This window comes from Somniosus microcephalus, unplaced genomic scaffold (genome assembly GCF_052327205.1).
Source record: "Somniosus microcephalus isolate GS21.2 unplaced genomic scaffold, FLI_Smic_1.0 unresolved_chr4, whole genome shotgun sequence".
In the NCBI taxonomy this organism is placed as follows: Eukaryota; Metazoa; Chordata; class Chondrichthyes; order Squaliformes; family Somniosidae; genus Somniosus; species Somniosus microcephalus.
This window is the reverse complement of record NW_028225182.1, coordinates 14,545,876-14,555,581: the sequence shown is the minus strand read 5'-3', so window position 1 is coordinate 14,555,581 and position 9,706 is coordinate 14,545,876. Positions and strand designations below refer to the sequence as shown.

General features: G+C 44.7%; 1 non-coding gene across 1 annotated transcript; it reads right to left on the bottom strand.

Moving 5' to 3' along the window:
* Window positions 1-260: 260 nt before the first annotated feature.
* trnal-cag (transfer RNA leucine (anticodon CAG)) lies at window positions 261-343 on the bottom strand. The gene has a single exon. It is a non-coding gene; the product is annotated as a tRNA-Leu (tRNA).
* Window positions 344-9,706: the final 9,363 nt, after the last annotated feature.

Here is a 9,706-nt window from a genome sequence, read left to right as displayed (position 1 = left end):
TATATTTCTTAAGGCTAAAGAGATAAAGGGATATGGGGAGAAAGCAGGGACAGGGTACTGAATGTGAATGATCAGCCATGATCTCATTAAATGGTGGAGCAGGCTCGAGGGGCCGAATGGCCTACTCCTGCTCCTATTTTCTATGTTTCTATGTGAATGGAGCAGGTGAACCGCTGAATCCCACTTTTGAGGGATGTCCCAAAGTGCTTGACAGTGGTGTGAAAATAAATGAGTTCCGCTTGGTAATTAAAAGTAAATACTGTCAGAAGTGGGATTCGAACCCACGTCTGCAGAGGAGACTGCGACCTGAACGCAGCGCCTTAGACCGCTCGGCCATCCTGACTTGTTCCATTAATTTCTGCATCTCATCTTTTCCGCATGAAGAACGTTTCCGTCCGGGTGCTTGTTCAATGCTGTTGAAGGCTCAGTGACCGGGATATCATCTCCCCCGGGGTTTTCCTCAGCTTGTGCTCGGTGTATGGGGAGGTTTGTCCCGGGTCCCTGCTATTTTGCAGCTCGAGGGATGGGCAGTAACAATCTGACCTCTGGAGCTGGGGAGAAGCGAATAATTAATGGATTGTTTACTGGCCTGAAATGCGGCTTAGATCTGTTGGCATTAACCGAGGCCGGGGCTGCGAGGTATTTCAGTTTGTTCACGTTTAATCAGAGGAATATCCGCAGTCAGGAGCTGAAAAGGACCAAGAGCTGAAAAAACACCAGAAAAAAGATAAGAAATATCAGCAATTGTGATCAACTCTTTAATGTGTGTTCTGGTAGTTTAGTGGTTTAATTGTTTAAACAACATTCATTAACCGAAAGCGTTGTTTTGCAGAATGAAAGAAATGCTCACAGTAAGGGACAGTCGAAAGTTGAGTAATTTAACTTTAATAATTTGTGAAAGTTTATTCATTGACGAAGATTTATACCCTATCAGAATTTACACACTGTGTATTTTCGGAGTCTGCTTCAAATTGTTCGTTGCTTCTGACACAAGAAACCTGTTAAATTTATTTCACAGAAAAATAACATTTCCGCCCAGGCTCGAACCAGGGATTTCTCGCTTGTGAGGCGAACGTGATAACCGCTACACTATGGAGACCTCTGCTTAATGCAGCATCGAGAAAGCACTATTCAGACAGAAGGAACACTACAGTATCGCTTTTTCTGCAATGATTTCCTCTGACTGGCATTTCTCTGACCGAACTGCACAAGTCAAAAATGTTCCTTTCAAACTCATTAAACTGCCGAATTTCCTTCCCTTTGAATCTGATGCCTCTAGTTTTGCCCGCTCAACCAATGTCCCTTTGCAATTTTCTGCTCCCTTCCGCACTACTTAATCTGCCACTAACTTAGTGTCGTTAAACTTGGTAATATATGCCTATAGAAGACTTTGGGATTACCTTTTATGTTAGCTGCCATTCTATTCTCAGACCCTCTCTTTTCCCCTCTTATTTCCCTTTTCACTTCTCATCTGAACTCTCTATAGTCAGATATATTAGGATAGTTGAAGCCCCCATTATCACTAATCTATAATTCATCGTCATAGAGTCATAACGGCTCAGAAGGAGGCCATTCGGCCCATCGATTCTGTTCCAGCTCACTGTGGAGCAATCCATTCAGTCCTATTCCCCCGCTATATCCCCATAGCCCTGCAAGTTTATTTCCCTCAAGTTTCTATCCAGTCTCCCCTTGAAAACATTGAGTGTCTCTGCTTCTATGACTTCCGTCGGCAGCGAGTCCCAAGTCCTCACCACTCGCTGCGTAAAAACGTTTTCCTCACATCCCTCCTGTATCTCTTGCCCAAAACCTTAAATCTGTGTCCACCAGTCCTTGTACCATGAACTAGTGGGAACAGCCTTTTCCCGTCTCGTGTATCCAAACCCGTCATAATCTTGTACACGTCTATCAAATCACCCCTCAACCTCCTTTGTCTTAAAATCATCCTGTCCAGCGCCTTGGGACGTTTTACTACGTTGAAGGTGCTATATAAATAGAGGTTGTTGTTGTTGTTGTTGTGGTAATGAAAACAAATCCAGCTTCTCCAACCTGTCCTTTTAGCTAAGATGCCCCATCCCCAGAACCATTCTGGTAAATCTCCTCTGCACCCTCGCAAGGGCCTTCACATCCTTCCTAAAGTGTGGTGACCAGAACTGGACGCAATTCTCCAGTCGTGGCCTAACCAGCACTTTATAAAGGTTCAGCATAACTTCTCTACTTTTGTACGCAATACCTCTATTTATGAAGCCCAAGATCCCATATGCTTTGCTAACCATTCTCTCAATATTTCCTGCCACCTTCAGGGACCTATGTACATTAACTCACAGGTCCCTCTGTCCCTGCACACTCATTAAAACTATGCCATTAAGTATATATTGCCTCACCCTGTTCCTTCTACGAAAATTCATCACTTCACACTTCTCTGTATTAAATTCCATCTGCCATTTGTCTGCCCCATTCTGCAAGACTTTCTATGTCCTGCTGTATTTGACTGGTATCATCCTGACTGTTTGCCACACCCCAAAGTTTGTTGTCATCGGCAAATTTAGAAATTCTACTCTGTATTCCAATATCCAGGTCAATTACATATATATCATAAAAAGCAGTGGCCCCAGCACTGACCCTTGGGGAACACCACTGTCTACCATCCTCCAGTCTGAAAAAACACACATTTACCACAACTCGCTGTTTTCTATCCTTAAGCCAATTCCTTCTGCAAGCTGCCACTGACCCACCTATTCCATGAGCCTCAATTTGGTTATCCAGCCTTCTACGTGGTACCTTATCAAACGCCTTCCTAAAATCCATGCAGACAACATCCATTGCATTCTCTTGATCAATGTTCCCTGTTACTTCATCAAAAAATTCAATTATATTAGTCAAACACGATCTGCCTTTTACAAATCCATGTTGGCTCTCCTTAATTAGCTTAAACCTCTCCAACTGGCCGTTGATATTTTCCTTGATTATTGTTTCTAGAACTTTACCCACCATTGATGTTAAACTGACCAGCCTGTAGTTACTGGAATTATCCTTACAGCCTTTCTTGAATAGTTCTTACATCTCTCTGTAATTTCTCTGCAAATTTGCTTCTCCATATTTTCTCACTAGTTGGTGGCCTATAGAATACATCTAGTAGTGTAACGGCCCCTCTATTATATCTTAACTCTAGCCATATAAATTCGGTCCTTGTCCCCCCAGGACATCCTCTCTCCCCAGCACTGTAACATTCTGCTTAACCAATAATGTCGCACCACCTCCTGTCATTCCTTCCCTATCCTTCCTGAACACCATCTATCCAAGATTATTTAATACCCAATCCTGCCCTTTTTTGAGCCAAGTTTCAGTTATTTTCACAACATCCTATTCCCATGTGACTATTTGCGCCTTCAGCTCACCAACCTTGTTTACTATGCTTCATGCATTCACATACATGCACTGTAACCCTATCTTAGAACATCCTGTGTTCTCTCTAAGTCTGACCCCACCTAATACCTTACTATTTTTTACGTTAGCGTTATCGCTCTCTCCAAATCTGGTGTACACCATTTTCTTCTTTCTATTGGTACATCCTGGTGCCCATATCCCTGCCAACTTAATTTAAATCCTCCCCAACAACACTAGCAAACCTCCCCATGATGATATTTCTACCGGCTCTGTTGATTTGCAACCCGTCCGGCCTGTACCGGACCCACCTCCTCCAGAACCGGCCACAATGCCCCAGGAATCTCATCCCTCTTTCTACCACGACCTCTGGCTGTTCTCCTCCACCTCAGAATATTCTGCAGCCGCTCAGTGACATCCTTGACCCTGGCACCAAGGAGGCAACATTACCATCCTGGAGTCATGTCTGTTCTCCTCGTCTGTCTAACGATCACCCATTCCCTCTCTGCCTGTACACTCCTTAGCTGCGGGGTGACCACCTCCTGAAACGTGCTGTCCACGTAGCTCTCAGCCTCGCGGATGCACTGCAGTGACGCCAGCTGCTGATCAAGCTCCGAAACCGCGAGCTCCTCCAGCTGACGACACGACCTGCACAAGTGGTTGTCCAGGACATGGGATACATCCTGGATTTCCCACATGGCACAGGATGCACATTCCGTGGGACTGAGCTGCCCTGCCTTTATTTATTCGACTATTAACTAACTTTACAGAATATTAAGACTAAGATGTACCTAATTAAAGTTATTAATGCAATATATTATTAACAGTTACTAATTTAACGTAGAATTAAATTTTTGCTAACAGTCGCTTGTGTGAAATCTTCTCAAATGCCTGCTAGAAATCATCATATTAAATCTAGAAAATCCCTCCATAGTGTCCTATGTACATTAACTCCCAGATCCCTCTGTCCCTGCAAACTCGTTAAGACTGTGCCATTAATGTATATTGCCTCTCCCTGTTCCCTCTGCCAAAATGCATCACCTCACACTTCTCTGTATTAAATTCCATCTGCCCATTCTGCTAGCCTTTCTATTTCCTGTTGCCGTCGATTGGTATCAACCTCAATGTTTGCCACACCCCCAAGTTTGGTTTGATATTTAAGGGGGAACTGATAGGGTAGGTAGAGAGAAACTATTTCCCCCAGTTGGGGAGTCTAGGGTTAGGGAACATAGCTTACAAATTAGATCCAGGCCTTTCAGGAGTTGTACTTGGGAAACATTTCTACACACAAAGGGTGGTAGAAGTTTGGAACTCTCTTCCACAAACAGCAACTGATGCTGGGTCCATTGTTAATATTAAAGCTGCGATTGATCGATAATTGTTAACCAAAGGTAATATGGGGTATGTGTAGTGTCCGTGTGTAGATAAAGACACTGAAGACAGGAGTTGGTTCATAGGTATTTACTAAGCAAGTCTGGGGGGGGTTCTAAAGGATATACACAATACACAGGCTTATATAGCCCAAGTGGCAATTACCGGCAATACGCACACCTGGGGCTCTTAAAGGCACATACACCACAATTGCTCTTAAAGGCACATACACCACAATTCCTCCCCTTCTAGCTAACTAGTACATCATATTTTAAGTAATTATTAATTACATGTTATTGGCAAAATAATATACGTTGCTGTATTAATTAATTATAGGTTAGTCTCTCAGGAGGCTTCCTGACTCGGTCCGGTTAATGCCTCGGGGGTGTAGTAGTTTCTGGTGGTGTAGTAGGTTCTTCTGGCAAGGCTGATTCGGCTTGAAGGCCAGTGTCGGGTTCATCGGGTTCCAGTATCACCGGATCGGAGGTAGATATGGGTATCCCTATTTCATTGTTAGATGTATAGCGTGGTGGTGTAGGTTGTCCCTTTTCGGATGACTTGATGATTTGGTCAGCATGGTGCCTTATTATGCTTTCTCCGATGTCCACGGTATACATCAGTGGTCCTAGTGGTGTGCAGATAGTTCCAGGCTGCCATTTCTCGGTATGGTAGTCCCGGGCCAAAACCGGTTGGCCTATCTGGAAGGCCCGAGTTGGCCTTTCATTCATGCCCTGAAACTGCCGGTTCTCCACGTCCCTTCGGATGTTGGGCTTGACCAAATCCAGCCGGCATCTTAGGTTTCTATTGTAGAACATCATGGCGGGAGTTTGGTTTGTAACCATATGTGTTGCATTCCTATATGCAAATAAGAAGTTATCCACCTTGTGCTGAAGTTTTATGTCTTCATTACCCATGGCCTTTATGGCCTTCTTAATGGTCTGGACAAACCTTTCAGCCAATCCATTGGTGGCGGGATGGTATGGGGCGGACGTGTAGTGCTTTACCCCATTGTTCTTTAAGAACTTTCTGAATTCTTCGGACACAAATTGCGGTCCATTATCAGAACATATCTGTTCCGGCAGCCCATTCCTGGCAAATATGGTCCTTAATACTGTGATGGTTTTTACCGTGGTGGTGGAGGACATCTTTATTACCTCCAGCCACTTGGAGTGTGCATCAACTGCGATTAAGAACATTGAGTCCATAAATGGACCAGCAAAGTCGATGTGCACCCTTTGCCAGGGAGATGAGGGCCACTCCCATGGATGTAGAGGGGCCTGTGGTGGAGCATTTTGGACCTTCTGGCATCCGAGGCAGCTCTTGTCATGTCTTCGATGTCTCCATCGATACCTGGCCACCATACAAACGCCCTAGCTAGGTTCTTCATTTTCACTCCACCCAGATGCCCCTCGTGAAGCTCCTTTAGCACTTTATCCTGGAGTTTGGGTGGAATCACCACCCTGGATCCACACATCAAGGTTCCTCGGCACACTGACAGCTGTTCTCTTCTTTGCAAGAATGCTGGCAACAGTGGTTCGCCATGTGCTGGCCATCCCTTCATTGTTAAATCGTAGACCCGTGAGAGAGTAGGGTCATTTCTTGTCTCCCTTTCAATGGCAGAATTTGTCACCGGTAGACATTCCACTATGGTAGAGTGGAATATCTCTGCTGGGTCTACTGTAGGTGCCTCTTCTATCGTTGGCAATGGCAGGCGCGATAAACCGTCAGCATTCCCATGCTGTTTTGACCCTTTGTATTCAATGTTGTATTGGTGTGCCCCTAGAAAAAGGGACCACCTCTGTAGTCTTTGTGCCGTCATAATGGGGACACCTTTCTTAGGGTTGAATATGGAGATGAGGGGTTGATGGTCAGTCAGCAAGGTAAATTTTTGTCCGTGTAGGTAATGGTTGAATTTCTTCACTCCCCATACCAGGCTGAGTGCTTCCCTGTCTATCTGGGAATAGTTACGCTCAGCTGAGATCAATGAGCGTGACGCAAAAGCTATCGGCCGTTCCGAGCCATCAGGGAATCTATGGGGCAATACCGCTCCTACGCCGTAAGGGGATGCATCGCACGCCAGTCTGATTGGTAGTGATGGGTTGTAATGAGCCAAAACTTTCTCGGATGTGATTAAGTCTTTACATTTATGGAAGGCACGTTTACAGTCTTCGTTCCATTTCCAAATCACTCCTGTGTGTAGAAGATCATTAAGATGGTGTAGAATAGTTGATAAGTTAGGTAAAAATTTATGATAGTAATTTATTAATCCCAGGAATGACCTCAATTGTGAAACATTTTCAGGTGCTGGGGGTTTTATAACTGCTTCAATTTTTTCAGGTGACTTATGCAACCCTTCCTTATTAATTATGTGGCCACAATATGATATCTGATTTTGGAAAAATTCGCACTTGGGGCGATTTGCTCGTAGGCCCCGTTCTTTCAGCCTAGTGAGCACCTGCTCCAAATTGGCAAGGTGCTCGTTGTCGTTTTCTCCTGTTATAAGGATGTCATCTAGGTAGCACTGAGTCCCCGGAATCCCTTGCAGGATTTGCTCCATAGCTCTTTGCCAGATAGCTGGAGCTGATGCTACTCCAAAAACCAGTCGATTGTACTGGTACAGGCCTTTGTGTGTGTTTATTGTGAGATACTTTTTAGATCTCTCCTCAACCTCCATCTGTAGATATGCCTGTGCCAAGTCAATTTTTGTGAAACGTTTTCCTCTGGATAGTGAGGCGAAAATATCTTCTATCCTCGGAAGAGGATACTGTACCGTGTGAAGGACCGGGTTTACAGTCACCTTAAAGTCTCCACAGATGCGAATTTTTCTCTGTTCCTCAGAGTTATTTTTCAATGTTTTTTTCATGACTGGAACGATGGGTGTTGCCCATTCGCTCCAATCTATTTTGGATAATACGCCTGCCTTTTCCAAATTCTCCAGCTCTGCCTCGACTGCCGGACGTATTGCGTATGGCACCGGTCTTGCCTTAAAATTTTTTGGAATTGCTGCATCTTCCACTTTTATTGAGGCGGTGATGCCTTTCAAGGTTCCTAGTTTCTCTTGAAACACTTCTTTGGAGTTGGCCAAGATGTCTTTTAATCGTTCAGGTATGATGTCATCATTGTTTTTTTCCTTACTGGTCACCGTCAGTGCCTGAATGGAGTGCCAGTCTAAACGTATCTTCCTTATCCATTCACGTCCCAACAACGGTGGACCACCATCTTGTAGAATGTATACATACAACTTTTGTATTTCTTTGCCGTTGTATACCACAGGCACCTTTATTTTTCCTTTGGGGTATACTTTCTGCCCCGTATATGTTTTTAAGATAATGGATGTGTCTTTTAGAGGTATATGTGAAAATCGCCTCTCGTAATCTCATCGATTTATTACGGTTAGAGCTGATCCTGTATCTAGCTCCATTTTAACTGGGGACCCTGCTATTATGAGGGTAACCCAAATGGTCTGGTAATCTTCATTGGCAATTACATTATGTAATTTGAGAGAGCTTAGTCTCTTGTTCCCGGAGTGGCTATCGCTCTTCTGGTCTTTGGAGCTACTGTCCGTCATCATTTGTACCTTTCTGTGCTTTTCCTTATTGATTCTTTTCCTGTTAGTGGATTTTTTATTTTCAGATCGGCATACACGTGGAATGTGTCCCATCTTTCCGCATCACCTGCATGCTTTTTCTTTGAACCAGCAATCCGTCTGGTCATGGTTGGATCTGTCGCAGCAATAACATCTCTTGAAACCCCGCGTCATTTCATGGGTGCCGAAGTCCTGTGGCCTTTGCTGTATATTTGCCGCTCCTATTGCACTGAAAGCCTTGTCCAGTGTTAGATCTTTTCCAGAAGATACCTTTTTTTTGTGTTTCTACACTTAGGGGATCGCAGATGAATTTGTCTTGAAGAGAATCTGCCAGTCCTGCCTCGAATTGGCAGTGTAGGGTATCAACAATCTCCTCAAAATTCTTGTCCATCGGTTTGGCTGGAGTGATTAAGTTATGTAACAGCTTGTATGTTTCTGCGCCCATTAGATCCAGAAGCACTGAAGCTTTTTTTTCATCTTCTATTCCATTTGCGGTGCAAAACACCTCCACTCTTTCTACATATGTGGTCCAATCCTCTATCTTGTTATCAAAAACATCAATATTGCCAAAGTTAGGCTCTGTTTCGTTATCAAAAGCATCAATATTGCCAGACTTAGGCATTTCAAAAAAAGATATGGCGCTTCCTGCGCTTTTTTTTTCTTCTCTGGAGCAACGATATTGCGCTTCCTGCACTTTGCCGCCGCTGCTACCGATAACAACGCTGTTTTACTGTGGTTTCCGTTTATTCACTGTTGGAGACTCGTTCCCGACGGAGGTCTAAACGCTGACCTGCTTGCCGCGCCGGCCGTCTCCCGAGTGCACCCTCCCAGTCCGTTATTGCTTGCCTCCGATTTCGCTGCCTGTCTCAGCTGTAGAGCCCACCGCTGGAGCCCCAGCCTGACGCCCAGGAAGGATTTGCGCAGTACCTGCCACCAGCTTGGCCAGCTGGTGAAACCACCGTTTCTATTACTTCCTTGAGTCTTCTGGACGCTGGAGGAACCGATGTCCTTGAGGTGCTGCCGAATTGCAGGTAAGTCCGTTTCCACTTCGTCGCCACTGTAGTGTCCGTGTGTAGATAAAGACACTGAAGACAGGAGTTGGTTCATAGATATTTACTAAGCAAATCTCGGGGGGGTTCTAAAGGATATACACAATACACAGGCTTATATAGCCCAAGTGGCAATTACCGGCATTATGCACACCTGGGGCTCTTAAAGGCACATACACCACAATTGCTCTTAAAGGCACATACACCACAGTATGGGCAAAGGCAGATAGATGGAGTTAGATCACAGATCAGCCATAATCTCATTGAATGGCGGAACAGGCTCGAGAGGCTGAATAGCCTCCTCCTGTTCCTATGTTCC